The sequence below is a fragment of the Neofelis nebulosa genome, chromosome 8 (assembly GCF_028018385.1).
Source record: "Neofelis nebulosa isolate mNeoNeb1 chromosome 8, mNeoNeb1.pri, whole genome shotgun sequence".
NCBI classification, from domain to species: Eukaryota; Metazoa; Chordata; class Mammalia; order Carnivora; family Felidae; genus Neofelis; species Neofelis nebulosa.
This window is the reverse complement of record NC_080789.1, coordinates 68,088,822-68,104,759: the sequence shown is the minus strand read 5'-3', so window position 1 is coordinate 68,104,759 and position 15,938 is coordinate 68,088,822. Positions and strand designations below refer to the sequence as shown.

The window sequence follows — 15,938 nt, the reverse complement described above, 5'->3', positions numbered from 1 at the left end:
GAATTAAAGTGAGACTAGTTTCCATACTTTGACGTTGCCACTTTGAGCTGCTACAGCTAAGAGTGGGTGATTCCATGGTAGGACTTCTGACCAGGACCAAAGAGGCTTCAGGAATGTACATTTCTGGTATCTGAGGAAACAGCGCTGGCCTCCAGCCATACTGTGAACTAGGGAAAGCCTATTGTAGGAGTCACTACGTCTTTCCCAGCATCCCTTCCTCCCTTCCTCTTCCAAAATAGAATCCAGTTTGCTCAAGGGTTCACCCAGCTCATGAGATTCACAGGAATAGGAAACTGAGCTCGTCTCCAGCTCCAAGAATGGATGCTGATTTTTTTTTTTTAATTTTTAAAAATTTAAATCCAAGTTAGTTAACATATAATATAGTACTGGTTTCGGGAGTAGAATTTAGTGATTCATCACTTACATATAACACCCAGTGCCCATCCCACCAAGTGCCCATCACCCATTTAGTCCATCCCCCCCACCCAGCACCCCTCCAGGAATATGCAGTTTGTTCTCTGTCTTTCAGAGTCTCTTATGGTTTGTCGCCCTCTCTGTTTTTATCTTATTTTTGTTTCCTTTCCCCTAGGTTCATCTGTTTTGCTTCTGAAATTCCACATATGAGTGAAATCATATGGTACTTGTCTTTCTTGCACTGACTCATTTCACTTCGCGTAATTCACTCTAGTTCCATCCACGTAGTTGCAAATGGAAAGATTTCATTCTTTTTGATTGCCGAGTAATACTCCATTGTATATATATATATACCACATCTGCTTTATCCATTCGCCAGTTGATGCACATTTGGGCTCTTTCCATAATTTAGCTATTGTCGATAGCACTGCTATAAGCATTGTGGACGTGCTCCTTCGAATCAGCATTTCTGTATCCTTTGGATAAATACCTAGTAGTGCAATGGCTGAGTCGTAGGGTAGTTCTATTTTTATTTTTTTGAGGAACCTCCATAGTGTTTTCCAGAGTGGCCGCACCAGTTTGCATTCCTACTAGCAGTGCAAAAGGGTCCCCCTTTCTCCACATCCTCGCCAACATCTGTTGTTTCCTGAGTTGTTCGTTTTAGCCGTTCTGACAGGTGTGAGGTCATATCTGATATTCGAAACCAATCCACGCTCGCCATTTCTCTGATGATGGTTAGTAAGTAGTCCAGGGATGGGGCAGGGGGCCCAAGTTGGGCCAATCAGATGGAAGGGAAGGACTTGATCCCATTGGTGGACGCCCATTGTTTCTCTCTCCCGTTTAACCAGAAGAAGGAAACCTAACGCTCCAGTATTGGCCGCGGTTGCAAAACGAAGCCGATGCTATCAACAGCAGTGGAGAGAGATGGAAATAATCTGGGGCCCCAATGACATTGTTAAATCCTTGAATCAGCCAGCCTCAAAGCGCATCTTACTTCTAAACTTCCTGTCATTTGAGACAATAAATCGCCTTATTTTTTTAAAAAACCAGCTTAAGTCAGGATTTCTGCTACTTGCAGCGAAAGCATCTTCATGGACACAATTGTTTTCCTGTATTTACACCATATTAGAAGTCTTCAAACAGGCGGCCAGTGCTCACCTTGTGCTCAGTTAAACATACGGTCTAACGGCAGCATGAATGTGTGTGTCCGGGAAGCAGGACTCAGGGTCACCGTGGCACTTCTGCCCCTACAGTTTGGGATCACCAAGAGACACGTATGTTTGTTTACACGCTGGTTTGGCCAATTGAACTTGTTTTTGTTATTCTGTGAACCAATGAAAGATGCGTGAGGAAAAGAATAATTGTGTAAAAGCCACACTGAATGCTTTTACTAAACAGTAGAAGGAAAGTAGCTTTACTACTGGCAAGGGTGAGACAAGTATACAATAATTGGGAAATTTTGTTTAATCTAGAAGATTCTGAACTCAAATGGTTTCCTGACTATCTTTGAGTCGTCTCTCTACTTTTTAAAGCAGTTGAGACCAGGGGGCCCCTGGGTGGCTCAATCGGTTAAGCGCCGGACTTCAGCTCACGTCACGATCTCCGGGTTTGGCTTGTCAGTTTGACCCCCGCATTGGGCTCTGTGCTGTCAGCGCAGAGCCTGTTTTGGATCCTCTGTCCCCCTCTCTCTACCCCTCCCCTGCTGTCTTTCTCTTTTTCAAAAATAAATAAAGATTAAAAGGGGAAAAAAAGATTCTGGGGTGCCTGGGTGGCTCAGACGGTTAAGCCTCTGACTTTGGCTCAGGCCATGATCCCGTGGTTCATGAGTTGGAGCCCTGTGTTGGGCTCTGGGCTGACAGTGTGGACCCTGGAGCCTGCTTCGAATTCTGTGTCTCCCTCTGTCTCTGCCCCTCCCCTGTTCACGCTCTCATTCTCTCTCTCAAATAAACAAATAAATATAAATAAATATTTTAAAAAGTGGTTTGTTTGTTTGGGTTTTTTTCTACAAAAGAGCTGTTAGGACCAGAAACTTTTAGTTTTTTAAAGGTCTGTACAGGGGCACCCGAGTGGCTTAGTCAGTTCAGCTCACGTCATGCTCTCACAGTTCATAGGTTTGAGCCTCGCATCAGGCTCTGTGGTGACAGCTCGGAACCTGGATCCGGTTCTGTGTCTCCCTCTCTCTCTGCCCCTCCCCTGCTCAGGCTCTGTCTTTCTCTCTCTCAAAAATGAATAAACATTAAAAAAAATTTTTTTTAAGTCTGTACAAAACTTCAGTCAGCTGTCACACACTTGAAGACGGGGCTTTGTCCTTTCAAAATATTGTTACATGAAGGTATATTTAGATGTTTTACTTCAATAAAATAGTCACGTTGTTTTTTCATTTTTACTGTCTCCCTGCTTTTACTGAATATCTACTATAACTGATTACCTGACTAGTTGCCGGTCTGGGATCTTCCGAGGACATGTGTCCACGGCTCCCCCACAGCCTCGTCTCCCATAGGGCCACCTGCTGCCCTCTCACGCTCTCCCCCTCTACCTCATCTGCACCCGTTGTTTAAAATTACAAGACAAGAGTACGTTTCGTTTCCATAGGAAGTCAGGAAGGAGCCATGTACCCTAAAATGTTACCTGCTATTTCTGCACGAAGAGATTATAGATTTTTTTCCTTCTGTGTGTGAATAATAATGATGTGAACTAGTATTGATTTGGTAATAGGAAAGCAAAAATAAAAGATTTCTCCCCCCCCCCCCCCAGGACAAGGAATGCCTTGCCTTTTGATGAGAATTTACTCTTTATGGAGAACTTTTAGATCCATCATATCAGGGGCACTTCATACCGACCTACTGGAGAAACCACTCACTCCCACGTACAGCCAAGGAAACCAAGATGGAGAGGAGGGAGCTGTCTGGCCCCGGATGCCAGCGCTCGTAAGTCGACCCTGTTTAGACGCCTAGGTCCACGATGCCTGCTTCAACTGGTTTTTGCAGTCCTCTACATTACTAAAGGTTTCGTGAAAATAGACTGATCGCGGCGAAATACGCTTCTGGTGCCAGAATCGAGAGTTACATTCATATTGCCAAAACGTAGCAATCTATATAAATATAGTCCTAAATGTTGGAAGCCCAAGTCCCAAAAGGAGACTGGAGGAGAAGGAAGGCCTACCCAGCACAGGTGGCAGCTCCACACAAGGTCAATGTCACATGGGAGATGGTAGTAACCTTTCTCGTCCAACGCCCGCTGAAGGCTTCAAGATAAACTCCATTGGTGTGCACCAGACAACTGAGGCCCGTTGTTTAACCCCTTTGGGCTTTGGCTTTGTGTTCTATAAACTGGGAGCGCTAATACCAAAACACCTAAATCCTCTTATTAGGATTCAAATGGTAACATACGTAAAGCCCTTAAAACAGCCACTGGTGGAGTCAGTGGTCATCATCATCTTCACTATCACCATCATCACCATCATCACCATTATCATCAATATCACCACCATTACCAGTACCACTGACACAAGTGCCACACTACAAGTGGTACCCTTACCGGTACTGTTAGAAGGAATCGTGGTACTACTGTTCTCATAAAAACTGAAAGACTTCACTGGTGCCGCCTGGTTGATGGCCATTAGAGCCAGAATATGATCAGTCGGAACAGCATTCTTCTGTAAGGATTTGTCGGAGCTGTTGGGCGTCTTCTCTGCTTCACTCAGATCTCTTCATTCTCTTGCTGAGAATTTGGCCTCTCCCGGTGGACTGGGCAACCTCTCATCACTTCCAGGAACATATCGCCTCCACTTTGGCCCCCCTCAGCCCTCTGAGAATGGGAAAACGAGTTCTCTGTGGAGGGATGACCGAGAAGCGTTTCCTCGGTTCTTTTCCATCTTGGTAGTTCGTTTTGACTTCCCATGGCTCTAGAGGTTCCAGGAGGCTGCCCACGTATGCAGAGCCACAGAGAGACTGGCAGGGGTGGGGGGAGATGAGGTTCATTCCACCACTGGCCTGAACAGCCGGAGCGTGGGCCCTGAGGCTCAGCAGCCCCATGACCTGGTGTCCGTCCCGCCTGACCACGGTCCTTCCACCGCATGATGACGTGACTACAGTTGGCAAAGTGTTTCCCATAGTATGTTATTTGTGCCACAACCTCGCAAGGAGTTATAACTGCTCCGTCTTACAGTTGAAGCGACCAAATAGTCTTTGAAAGCTGACGCTGAAGAAAACCTTAGAAGTTAACCAAACCCAATCCCTTCGTTTTTCAGATGAGGATGTTGGCCTGAAAGGTCAAGTGGCTTTGTGGCAGTGATGACAACGAGGGTGGCTTGACCAGATATGGCACTAAACCCTTTATATCTATCATCTCGTTTTGTGTTCCCAACAATCCTACAAGGTAGGACACATCAGATGGCTAGGAGTCACAGGCAGATTTATCTGATGCGAGTGCAGTGCTGGCTCCCTGCCCCCGCAGGGCTACCCAAGGGGTGTCCCTCTACTCCTGAAGCCAGGGCCATCCAGACAGGGTCTCTGCACCACGGGGAGAGAAATGGACAAAGGCTGCCTCCAGGTGGGCAGGGCCCAGACCTTGGTAAAGCAGGTGAGACACAAGGAAGCTTGGCTAAGGATGAGACTGGAACTGGATAGCAGCAGAGGCGGCAAAGCCATCACGCAACCTCCTACTCTGACCCCCCAGGATCCCTTTAGCAGCCACACAGCAGGAGCAGGGTTGAGCTATGGTAAAGCCCAAGGAACAGGCCAGAGGTTTGTGCAGGATTTTCTTTTTTGGACATAAACCTCTCAGACTCTAGTAAACTATGAACAGGTAGGACAAAGGTCCAAAGGAGAAGTCCGCTGAATAAATACGCATTTTCACCAAGAGTAGATCACTCGTTCCCAACCCGGGATGACTGTGCCCCCCCCCCCCCCCCACCAAGGGACATTCAGCAATATCTGGGGACATTCTTATTGTCACATGAGTGGGACCAGGGGTGCTACTGGCAAAGAGTGGAGACAGGCCAAAGGTGCTACGAAGCTTTCTACAATACAGAGGGCAGCCCCCCCCAACAAAGAATTATCTGGCTCCCACTATCCATAGCGTCAAAGCTGAGAAACCCCAGAGGTAAATGGGGCAGGCCTAGATGTAAACATGACGTTAATAACACCGAGCACCTCAGATTCAGAGAAGTAGTGAAGTCGGGCAAAGGGTACCGGGTGGAGGTTGCAAGAGCTGACTTCAAGCCCTGACTTGGTACAACTGGTTTGGAGCTTGAGGAAAGTCGTTCACCATCTCTGGGTCTCTTTTTCTTCCTTACAACGAGAGCAGCCATGTGATGAGGCCAGACCCTTCCTGGGGTTGGCCTGGTGGCACACAGGAAACACCAGCAGAACGTTGTTAAGCTGTAATCACTCAAGCATGTCAGAGGTTTGTGCACCATGGTTTGTTCTAGAAGGGGATCGGTACTTTCTGCCTCCACTTACAAAGGTAATCCAACGTCATTACAGAAATCTAAGAAAATCTACAATAACACAAAGGGAAAGGAAAGAGGTATATTATGATCCCACCCCTTTCAAAGGAGTTCTGTTCTAGAACTCTCCAGATACTGAACTCCACTACTTTGAAAATGAAAAGGAAGAGGAGAGGGTGGGGTCACTGCACTCCCCTTTGGTTGGTTTTTTTGGGTTTTTTTTTCTTTTTCACTTCCCTGTAGTGCAGCAAAGCTTTACAGACGTTGAGTCATAGGTAGAGTTCAAATAATTTTAACTCTGGCTATTTGACTTTGCAGCGGTGTCTTAACTTCTTTTTTTTAATTTCTCTGTTAAATTGTGGTAAAACACACGTCATGCAAAATTTACTCTTTACCATTTTGAAGTATGCACTTTAGTTATGTTAAGTATATTCACCCTGCTGTACAACCAATCTCCAGAACATTTTCAGCTTGCAAAAATTAAAACTCTATCTCTGCTAAATGACACCTCCCTGTTTATACCTCCCCACCTGTGGCCCCTGGCAACCTCCATCTACTTTCTGTTTTATGAACTGGGCTATTCTAGACTCCTCGGAGACATGGAATCATACAACATGCGTCCTTTCGTGACTGGTTTAGTTCGCTTAGCTTAAGGTCTCCGAGGTTCGTCCAATGCTGTAGAAAGTGTTGGAATTCCTTTCCTTTTGAATAATATTCTAGTGTATGTACGTGTCACGTCTCATTTACCAATTCATCTGTTGATGGTCACTTAGGGCACTTTTATCTTTTGGCTATTGTGAACAAGGCTGCAGTGAACATGGGCGTACACGTATCTCTTAGGGCCACCTGCCTTGTATCTCAGTATCTTAACAATTTCTCTACTGTGCATCTCAAAGCTTTGGAAAGTTCCTCTTTCCGAGTAGAGGGTTATGAATTTCTACTTCGGGAGCCTAAATCCAGCCCTGATGGGCCAGAGAGACGTGTCTACAAGGTGCCCTAGTTCCTTCCAGCACTTGACTGACTCCTAGGAGACTTGGGTCTGTAATTCCCCAACTCTACTTTCATAGGCCTGTGACCTCCCTACTCACTGGGACATTAACACAACAATAGTATCTTCCATGTGGAAGCATGTGACAGTTTACAAACCGTGTTTATCTGGACTGCCCCTCTCTGATTTTCACGGTCATACAAGGTGGGCACATGGGGATCAGTGCGTCTATTCCACACGAAGAAGGAGGAGCTCAGAAACACAGCCAGGTTGGAGAAGAGCCAAAACCTAATCATGTGATCTGTCTCCTGCTTCTGTGACCCTTACACTCCACCACATCTAGAAGTGATAGGGTGATGAGCTGGGGGTCATATTGGGGAACTCCCCAGTCAAATAGATAGAGGGGATCGGGGATCGGAATGTCTCAGTCTTTTTAGTCACTCATGATAAAACATACAGGCACAGAGACAAATACTCGTGTGTGCATTTGCATGCATGAGAAGAGAAAGAAGCACGCATTTAAAAGGTGGGGAAAAAGATAAATAATGCCTGATCAATTACAGACCAGTACCATCAAGTAAATCCTGGAGTTAATTAAATTCATAGGTGTCCCTACTTAAAAGGATCTCTTACAGATTTATAACCTAGACTTTGTCAACAAGCTTAAACTATTAGCAAAAGAGAAATAGTTTTCTGTTACAAATGATGCATTGGCCTGTTGGGAAAAAATTCGCCACCTGAATACAGCTTGCAGCATAGCCATGAAGAAGAGTTGGCTCTGGACAGAACGTAAATTATGGTAGCTCTGAAGATGGGACCTCTTAGAATCCCTCTGGAATTACAGGCTGCAAAAGGGATTTGGCCGCATCACTGCCGTGCCTGCTGCTGTTTGTTTCTGTTCTTCCGCTCCATTCACTGCAACTAGCCTCTCACACGTAAATAAATAGCAACTTAATCAAAGCCTTTGTGCTAGTTTATTAAAATACTTGCCTAATACTCCACTCTCTCTTCAGATCCTTCTCCCACAGCTTTTACGCTGAAGCAGTGACTTGTCTGTGTTTTCACATAAGCCCAGAAGCATCACTACCCTTCTTGAATTGCTCCTGTACAATGGCAAGCCTAACACCCTTTCAAAACGGTGACGTCTGCAGATTCCTTGGTCTTCAGACAAAACGCTGTCCAAATTTCAGGAGTTTTCCCTGAGCATGACTCAGGGTTTTTCTATCTTATCTCAACCTCCAGTTGATTAGAGAACTTTTCCGGTCTTACAGCATGATTTGTGAGGGGTCCCTGTTGAGACGAAGTTGAATGTTCCAGATTAAGTATATTGTTCTGCATGAGAAATCACCAGGGCCTGCAGAAAGGCTGTGAAATTAGCCGTGGATCTGCCTCGGATGTCTGACAGCAACGTCTGCCTCAAGGCCAGAGAAAGTCTAGACCGGTTGCCCCACGGGGCTATTTGGTAGTGTTTGGGGACATTTGGGGTTGTGGCAACTGGGGGAAAGAGGTGCCACTACATCTAGCCGGTCGAGGCCAGGGATGTTGCTAACCATCCTACAACGCACGGGACAGCCCCTCAACAAAGACAAATCCGATCGACACATGTTTGCGGGGACTGCAAGAACCAAGTACCACAGCATGAGCACCTTGAACAACAAAAATGTGTTGTCTCACAGTTCTGGAGTCTGTGTCAGTTCCTCTTAAGGGTGTGAGGGAAGCATCTGTTCCAGGCCTCTCTCCAGGGCTCGCAGATGTCCGTCTTCCTGTGTCTCTTCACGTTGTCTTCCCCGTGTGCATCTCTGTGTTTAAATTTCCCCTTTTTTGTAAGCCTCCGGTCATATCAGCTTGGTTGGCCCTAATGACCTAATTTTAGCTTGATAACCTCTGTAAAGTCCCTATCTCTAAATAAGGTTGCCTTCTGAGGTACTAAGGGTTAGAAGAACTTCGACGTATGACTTGGGGGGAGGGGACACAAGTCAACCGATAACGCAGCCTAACATGTCAACAACACTGAGTTTGATACACTCTTGTGTAAATGGTTACTTACCTTCCCTGCCTTCTTTTTCTCCTCTCTGTCCTTAATTTGGCTGAATCTTTGGAATAACATACCTAGAAAAAAGATAAGAATTCTCATTTATCATCAGGATATAATCACCAGGCATTTAGGGATGGATACATAGAAACATCACAATGGTTAGGTAAAAACTCCACTTCCGTGCCCCATCTAGCACCAAATAGACCCCTTTATTTTGCCACCTATTTTCCTTTTTTCTCTGGGTTCTTCCCCTTCGACTGGCTTTTGTTTTGAGGCCACTGGTCAGATGCCCATGGAATGCAGCCATCCGTGTCCTATATAAAAAGAATGCTAGTAGAGGAAGCCTTCTGAAACAGTTTCAAGTTATGGGTAACTGAAATGCCTTTGCAGTACAGAGTAATGTTAAAATATGAGCCTCCAGTGAATCAGATGGGGGCTCGCATCCCACTGGGTCATTGTTGCTGTGTAACCTTTGGAAAGCTAATTAACCTCTCTAAATCTCCAACAGTTTCCTTCCTGGTAAAAGGGGGAGATAATAAGAATATCTGCACCACAGATAGAGCTGCAGTAGCGATTAAAGGAAATAATGCATCCAGTGAGATTAGCTTAATGCCCGGCACAGAGAATGTAGCCACTGAACATTAGCTGCAGAGGTCTGGTCCTTTCCTGCCAGTAAATGTCTCCTTCCATGGTACCCGGGCCACCACCGGTATTATTGGTATTATTATTTTTAATACATTGGTATTATTATTTTTAAAAGAAATGAAAACGTCTCTGTGAATTCATTCCTTCACGCCGTGATGCCCGTGGCGCACTTTCTGTGCGCGGGGCACTGGGCATGCAAATGTGGGTAAGATCCATGCAATCTAACAAAGGAGGGAAACAAGTAAATAATAACGGCTGTGCATGAAGTGCCATTATAGAACTATACATGACACTTTATGGGAACTTGAAGAAAGATTCATGGAAAAGGCCTTCGGGAAAATACAAAGGCCTTTGCAGAAAATATTTATAGAAACCTGAAGTCATCATGTTGATTCACCCAAATGCAACTCGGGATTTACACCAGCAGCGTTTTTAGAATCTATTATGACAAAATCATGCCCCTTTAACACTACAAGGGTTTTTCAAATATTAAATGAAAAATGTAAAAGAGAAGAGAGAGAACATTTTTAACATTAACGGTTTGTTTCCGTGAAGAGAGAAATGAGAAAACATCTCATTTGATGATGATGAATTATTTCCAATATTCATGGGTGAACTAAGCAATTAAAAATTTGTAGTGTGTTCATTTCAGCCATAAAAAAATGAAAGATTAATCTGGGAAATCCCACTCATGTTACAAAGACAGTAGGAGTGGAAAATATAGGGACGGCTATTTCTAACAAAGTTGCTTTTAGTAAGAAAATATTTAGAACAAAAGAAATTGCTGAATATAATATTTATGAAAGAGAGCATCTGTTTTATTCACAACTGTTGTTACTGCTTAGGACTGTAGCACAAAGTAGATTCAGAAGAAGCTATTAAGTTGGTTGCTTATCAGTCAAAAGATAATAAATAATAAGATGAGTGGGAAAAAGTCAGCTTTCAAGATGTCTACATTAAAAAAGAGTTTGGAATGTCGTGTTGGAAATACCACGCACAGAGAATTTCCTTCTGACCTTTGGAGGCTCACTTCAGATCATTAAATAATTAGTTTAGACTGACGTATGTTGAGGGCCCACTGCTGCTGAGTCGGGGGAGGCACCGTGAGAGAAAGGCTGCCCTGCTTTTATTTGTTTGTTTGTTTTTAAAGTTTATTTATTTAAAGAGAGAGAGAGTGCGCGTTCAGGCAGAGGGAGAGGGAGAGAGAAAGAATCCCAAGCAGGTTCCACACCATCAGTGCAGAGCTCTAGGAGGGACTCGATCTCACACACTGTGAGATCATGACCTGAGCTGAAATCAAGAGTCAGATGCTTAACTGACTGAGCCACCCGGGCGCCCATATTTGTTTATAGAAAGTATAGTTGGGGGCACCTGGGCAGCTCAGTCGGTTAAGCGTCTGATTTATGCTCAGGTCATGATCTCGCAGTCCGTGAGTTCAAGCCCCGCATCGGGCTCCTGTGCTGACGGCTCAGAGCCTGGAGACTGCTTTTCAGATCTGTGTCTCCCTTTCTCTCTGCCCCTCCCTTGCTCATGCTCTGTCTCTCTCTCTCTGTCTCTCAAAAATAAATAGACATAAAAAAAAAAGTATAGTTGAAAAGAGTTGCCCTACTTTAGTGAGGAGGAGGTGGACAGGGACATGGAATCCAGCTGCAAGGAGTTAGGAATTGACTCCTGGAGAACTAACACATTATTAAAATAAAAAGTCTTTCCCCCATCTATCCGTTCATTCAATAATCACTCTTTAAGCACTTACAACATGCTAGGCACAAGGTTTGGGACCAGAAAGGAAATGTTGGATGAGATATTGCCATAGCCCAAGAGCTTCAAGTTCTGGTTGAAGGACACAGACATGTAAATAACAAGAGTAATCAAGTGTTAGAGATGTGATAGAAGCATGTGATGGTCCGGATATCATGGAGGGAGACATTTACTGGCAGGAGAGGACCAGACCTCGGAAGTGGAAAAGCCCCCAGTCAACTCAGGCACCAGGAGAAAGACCCAGGAAGTGAGAAGAGAGAATTCAGAGCAGTTCTGGCCTCCCCTACTGGTCCCCCCCCACCCACTGCCTAGAAACCCCACTCACCAAGGGAAACAGGGTGGGTTACTCAAATTACTGGAAGCTTAGTCTGCCAAAAAATAATTTGTAAAATCATCAGTTCATCAAATGTAACTTTCTACAAAACAAAAACAAAAACAAAACTTGCTTCTCTTAATTATTTATAAACCATCATAGTAAATTAATTTGTCTCCAATGGAACAGTTTTAGTAGTTTAGGAGGATTTCTGTAGTTTTTATTGACAAGGTTTCATTCTGTCATCATAGAGGCATTTAAAGAAATCTTCAAGTGTTTCTGAACTGTATTTCAAATTCAGAAATCATTCCATAACCGAAATATCAGTGCTTGCTTCCTGCAAGAATTTTTCAGTTTGTACTGATTTCTTTCATGCCATTTTGGTTTTGCAAACATTTCAGCAGTTTTGTGATGATTCTGCCAATTTCTCAAGTATGTTGTCAACCGAACTTCTCCAACAATTTAATAATTCAAGTCTACTGTGTGATGTGATTGTTCCTGTAGCTTGCAGTTTATTTCTCACCTTACCAATCTCTCCAGCTTTTTAGGATTTTGTATTTTGTGTTTACAGTCAGTGAATATCAAAGTTGAGGCACTGGTCATAGAAATCATTATGATACAATCTTCTGGGCTGCCTCACTTCCTTTCTGCTGCCTTGGTTTGTTTTGTCTCAATTGATTCTTCTTAGAAATTTAAAATGCCATCATTTTTTTGTAGGGTAGTTTGGACTACCGCTCATTTTTTTGCTCTCAAATTTAAATTTTAAGTTTAAATTTAAATACAACTGTATCTGCAGTTTCTTCCCGAAAATCCCCAGCTAAAACTTCATCCCTTTATCTTAAGCCTTTACAGTTTTAATCTAATTTGACTTAATGTAACATAATTACGTTTTAATTGCTGGAAGTTCAAAATTAACATTCACGTGCTATTTGAGGAATTGACAAAGAATACTAAGCATTGAAGAATAGAAAAATGACATTCAAATCATTAAAAAAGACAATCTTTTGGCACATGTGGGTGGCTCAGTGGGTTGGGCATTCAACTCCTGATCTTGGCTCAGGTCATGATTTCACAGTTCATGAAATCGAGCCCCTGTGTTGGGCTCTGTACTGACAGCACAGAGCCTGCTTGGGTCTCTTTCTCGGTCTCTGCCCCTCTTCGGCTTATGCTCATGTTATCTCTCTCTCTCTCTCAAAATAAATAAATAAACTTAAAAAAAAATTAAAAAGACAATCTTTTGAATATCAATAAAATTTAAAAGTTAGTTAAATTGGTCATTGGGAAATTGAAACGCAGTGAATTGGTCTTAAGCCAATTTAGCGTAAAATGTCTTGGGGACTCCATTCTGTTCTTAATCCATAGTCAGCTTTTTCTCTCACTCTTCTACTAATGATTAAAGAGGGGGTGGGTAGGCAGAATAACAGAAGCTAATCCCAAATATGTCCACATCCTAATCCCTAGAAACTGTGAATCTTGCCTTCCTTGGCAAATGGGGCTTCACAGATGTGATTAAATTCCGAACCCTGAGATAGGGAGATCCTCCTGGATTATCTGAATGGGCCCGATGTCATCACAATATCCTTATAAGGGGGAGCCAGGAGGGGGGAGTCAAAGGAAAAGTCAATGAGATGAGGAAGCAGAGATTGGAACCATGCACTTTGAAGATGAAGGAAGGAGCCACAGGCCAAGGAATCCAGGTGGCCACCACAAACTGGACGGGCAAGGAAACAGATTCTCCCCTCGGCGCCTCCAGATTCTCCCCTCATGCCTTGACTTTGGCCCAGTGAAACCAGCTTAGGACTTCTGACCTCCAGAACTGTAAAAGGACAAATTTATGTTGTTGTAAGTCACGGAATTTGTTGTAATTCGTTACGGCAGCAATGGGAAAGTAACACAGGGTGCTGTTGACTCCCCCTCTCATTAGTTCTTCATCCTGTTCCCACACGGGGTTTTACAGCCAGGCATTTGGCCCACCAGGGCCATCTCTAGGGAGAAGACCAGCAGCGCCCTGGCTGGACCTTTGTGAGACCATTTTCCCCCAACCGCTTTCCTGGCCCTTGTATATCCGCCCAGAACCAAGGTGCAGAGCCATTGATGTTGTTTTCGTGTTGTCCTAAGAAGTCACCGAAACACATTATGAAATTACCTCCATTAATCTGACCCAAAGGACACACTGTGCCCTAGCCTTCCCATCCTATTTTCCATCTCCAGCCATGCCTAGCTACATTTTCCCGTAAATCTGACCAGCCAGTATGTGGCCCAGCTATAAGAGATAAATGATTCAAATACAATATGGGCAGCATTACAAAAAGCTCCCGATTTGCATGCACACCCCTATAAAGCTTAGCTCTACAGATTTCCCCATTTTTCCTGAAATAGCTCTTTATCTTCCCAGCAGCCCCATTAGGCAGGTGGACAGCGTGTAGCCCCAGCAGATCCACGAGGTTAAATGACACCCCCGAGGCCTGATAGTTAGGGACAGACCAGGGGCTCAGACTCAAGTCTCATGACTAGCTCTGGCTTAGTTAGCATCTGTGACTTCTGGAGGAGGCACCAACGTGCAGGTGGCAATAGGTAAAATTCAGTGGCGCTGCTACCAGAAGAAATACAACCCCACCTGCTGGTTCCAGCTTGAAATGCCTCCGTTAGAACTTGATCCCTTCTCAAAGTGCAAATGGCACGGAGGGGAGCTTTGCAGGGCCCCCGGGCTCACTCCAGTCCCAGAGCCCGCAGGTTATTTTAGGACTCAGGTAAATTGCTGCACCTGATCCCCCAGGCTTCGGGGAAAGTCCAGGATTTCCAGTAATAGCCACCATTCGCTCTGCCAGGCTACAGCAGGCTCTTGTTCTGGGAATTCTGGGACCTGGCCACTGCAGTGAACATGAATTGTGTGGGGATCCCTTAAAGTTTGAGGATGTGAGAGGAAAGGTTGTATCTTGAGAGGCTGGAGAATAGCAAAACCCGAGATTCCCCGGCCTCTTCACCTTTCAGAGAAGCTGTGATTTCTAAATTGCAAGAACCCAGAGTTCTGTTTTCTCACAGAGCTAAGAGGGAGTTCCTAAGACTGACTGAGGGAACTGAGAGTCCCTAAGACTGACAAAGCTAGCATTTTCTGTCTGCTGAGTGGGCCGACGACACTGAGACCAAGGGGTTGTCGGCTTCAGAATGTGTGCAGAGGTGATGTGTATGGCCCTCTGGAGGATCCCTGGAAGACAGGGGCTGCTCTAAAAGATGGCAGAGGGGGAAGAGAAGGAAAACCCCACCAGAGAAAGAGTCTATAAAAAAAACGATATTAGAGAAAAATCCCAGCATTTTGAAAGAAGGATCCTATAAAGCTCTTGTACTCTTTGTTTAAATTGTGGTAAACTACATATAATAAAATTTACCACCTTAACCATTTAAAAAAAAATTTCTTTAATGTTTATTTATTTTTGAGAGAGAGGCAGAGTGTGAGCAGGGAGGGACAGAGAGAGAGAGGGAGACACAGAATCCGAAGCGGGCTCCAGGCTCTGAGCCTCAGCACAGAACCCGACGTGGGGCTCGAACTCACGAACTGTGCGATCATGACCTGAGAGGAAGGCGGACGCTTAACCGGCTGAGCCTCCTAGGCGCCCCCACCATTTTCAAGCGTACAGCTCAGTGGCATTAAGTATATTCACCTTGGTGAACAATTGCCGTGACTATCCATCTCCGGAACTTTTTAATCATCCCAGGCTGAACTTCTGTTCCCGTTGAACAATAACTCCCCATTCCTCCCACCTTCCAGCCCCTGCCACCATTCCTCTTTCTGTCTCTACGAGTTTGACTGTGGTAGGAAGCTCACGTTAGTGGAATCATACAGTATTTGTCCTTTGGTGTGTGGCTCATTTAGCTTAACATGATATCTTCAAGGTTCGACCCTGTTGTAGCACGTGTCAGAATTTCCTTCCTTTTTAGGGCTGAGGTACATACCACATTTTGCTCATCCATTCATCCATCAATGCGCATTAGGGTTGTTTCCACCTTTTGGCGATTGCGAATAACACTGCTATTTCAAAATTTGGAAAAGTGAAGAAATCTTACTTACGCAGTGACTGTGGAAACTCATGCCGGAAAAATCCCATCGTACAATGCATGTGAAAATACACACCTCTGTGTGTCACGAGTGCCGGAAAGTTTGTACACGAACTCAGTCCTTACTCAACATCAAAAAACAAAAGCTGGGGAGACGCCCTTTAAATGTAATCACTGTGGAAAACCCTTTAGGCAGAACCTGTACCTTATTGGAAATCAGAGAAATCTCAGGACAGAGAATCCATTTAAAAGCATGAATGCAGGAAATGGTCACTTACAAGCC

General features: G+C 44.5%; 1 long non-coding RNA gene across 1 annotated transcript; it reads right to left on the bottom strand.

Moving 5' to 3' along the window:
• Positions 1-299: 299 nt before the first annotated feature.
• On the bottom strand, positions 300-4,484 carry LOC131519714 (uncharacterized). Its single transcript, XR_009265751.1, has 2 exons — positions 3,577-4,484; positions 300-1,738 (listed from the first exon to the last, which is right to left on the bottom strand). It is a non-coding gene; the product is annotated as an uncharacterized LOC131519714 (long non-coding RNA).
• Between the last annotated feature and the right edge of the window lie 11,454 nt (positions 4,485-15,938).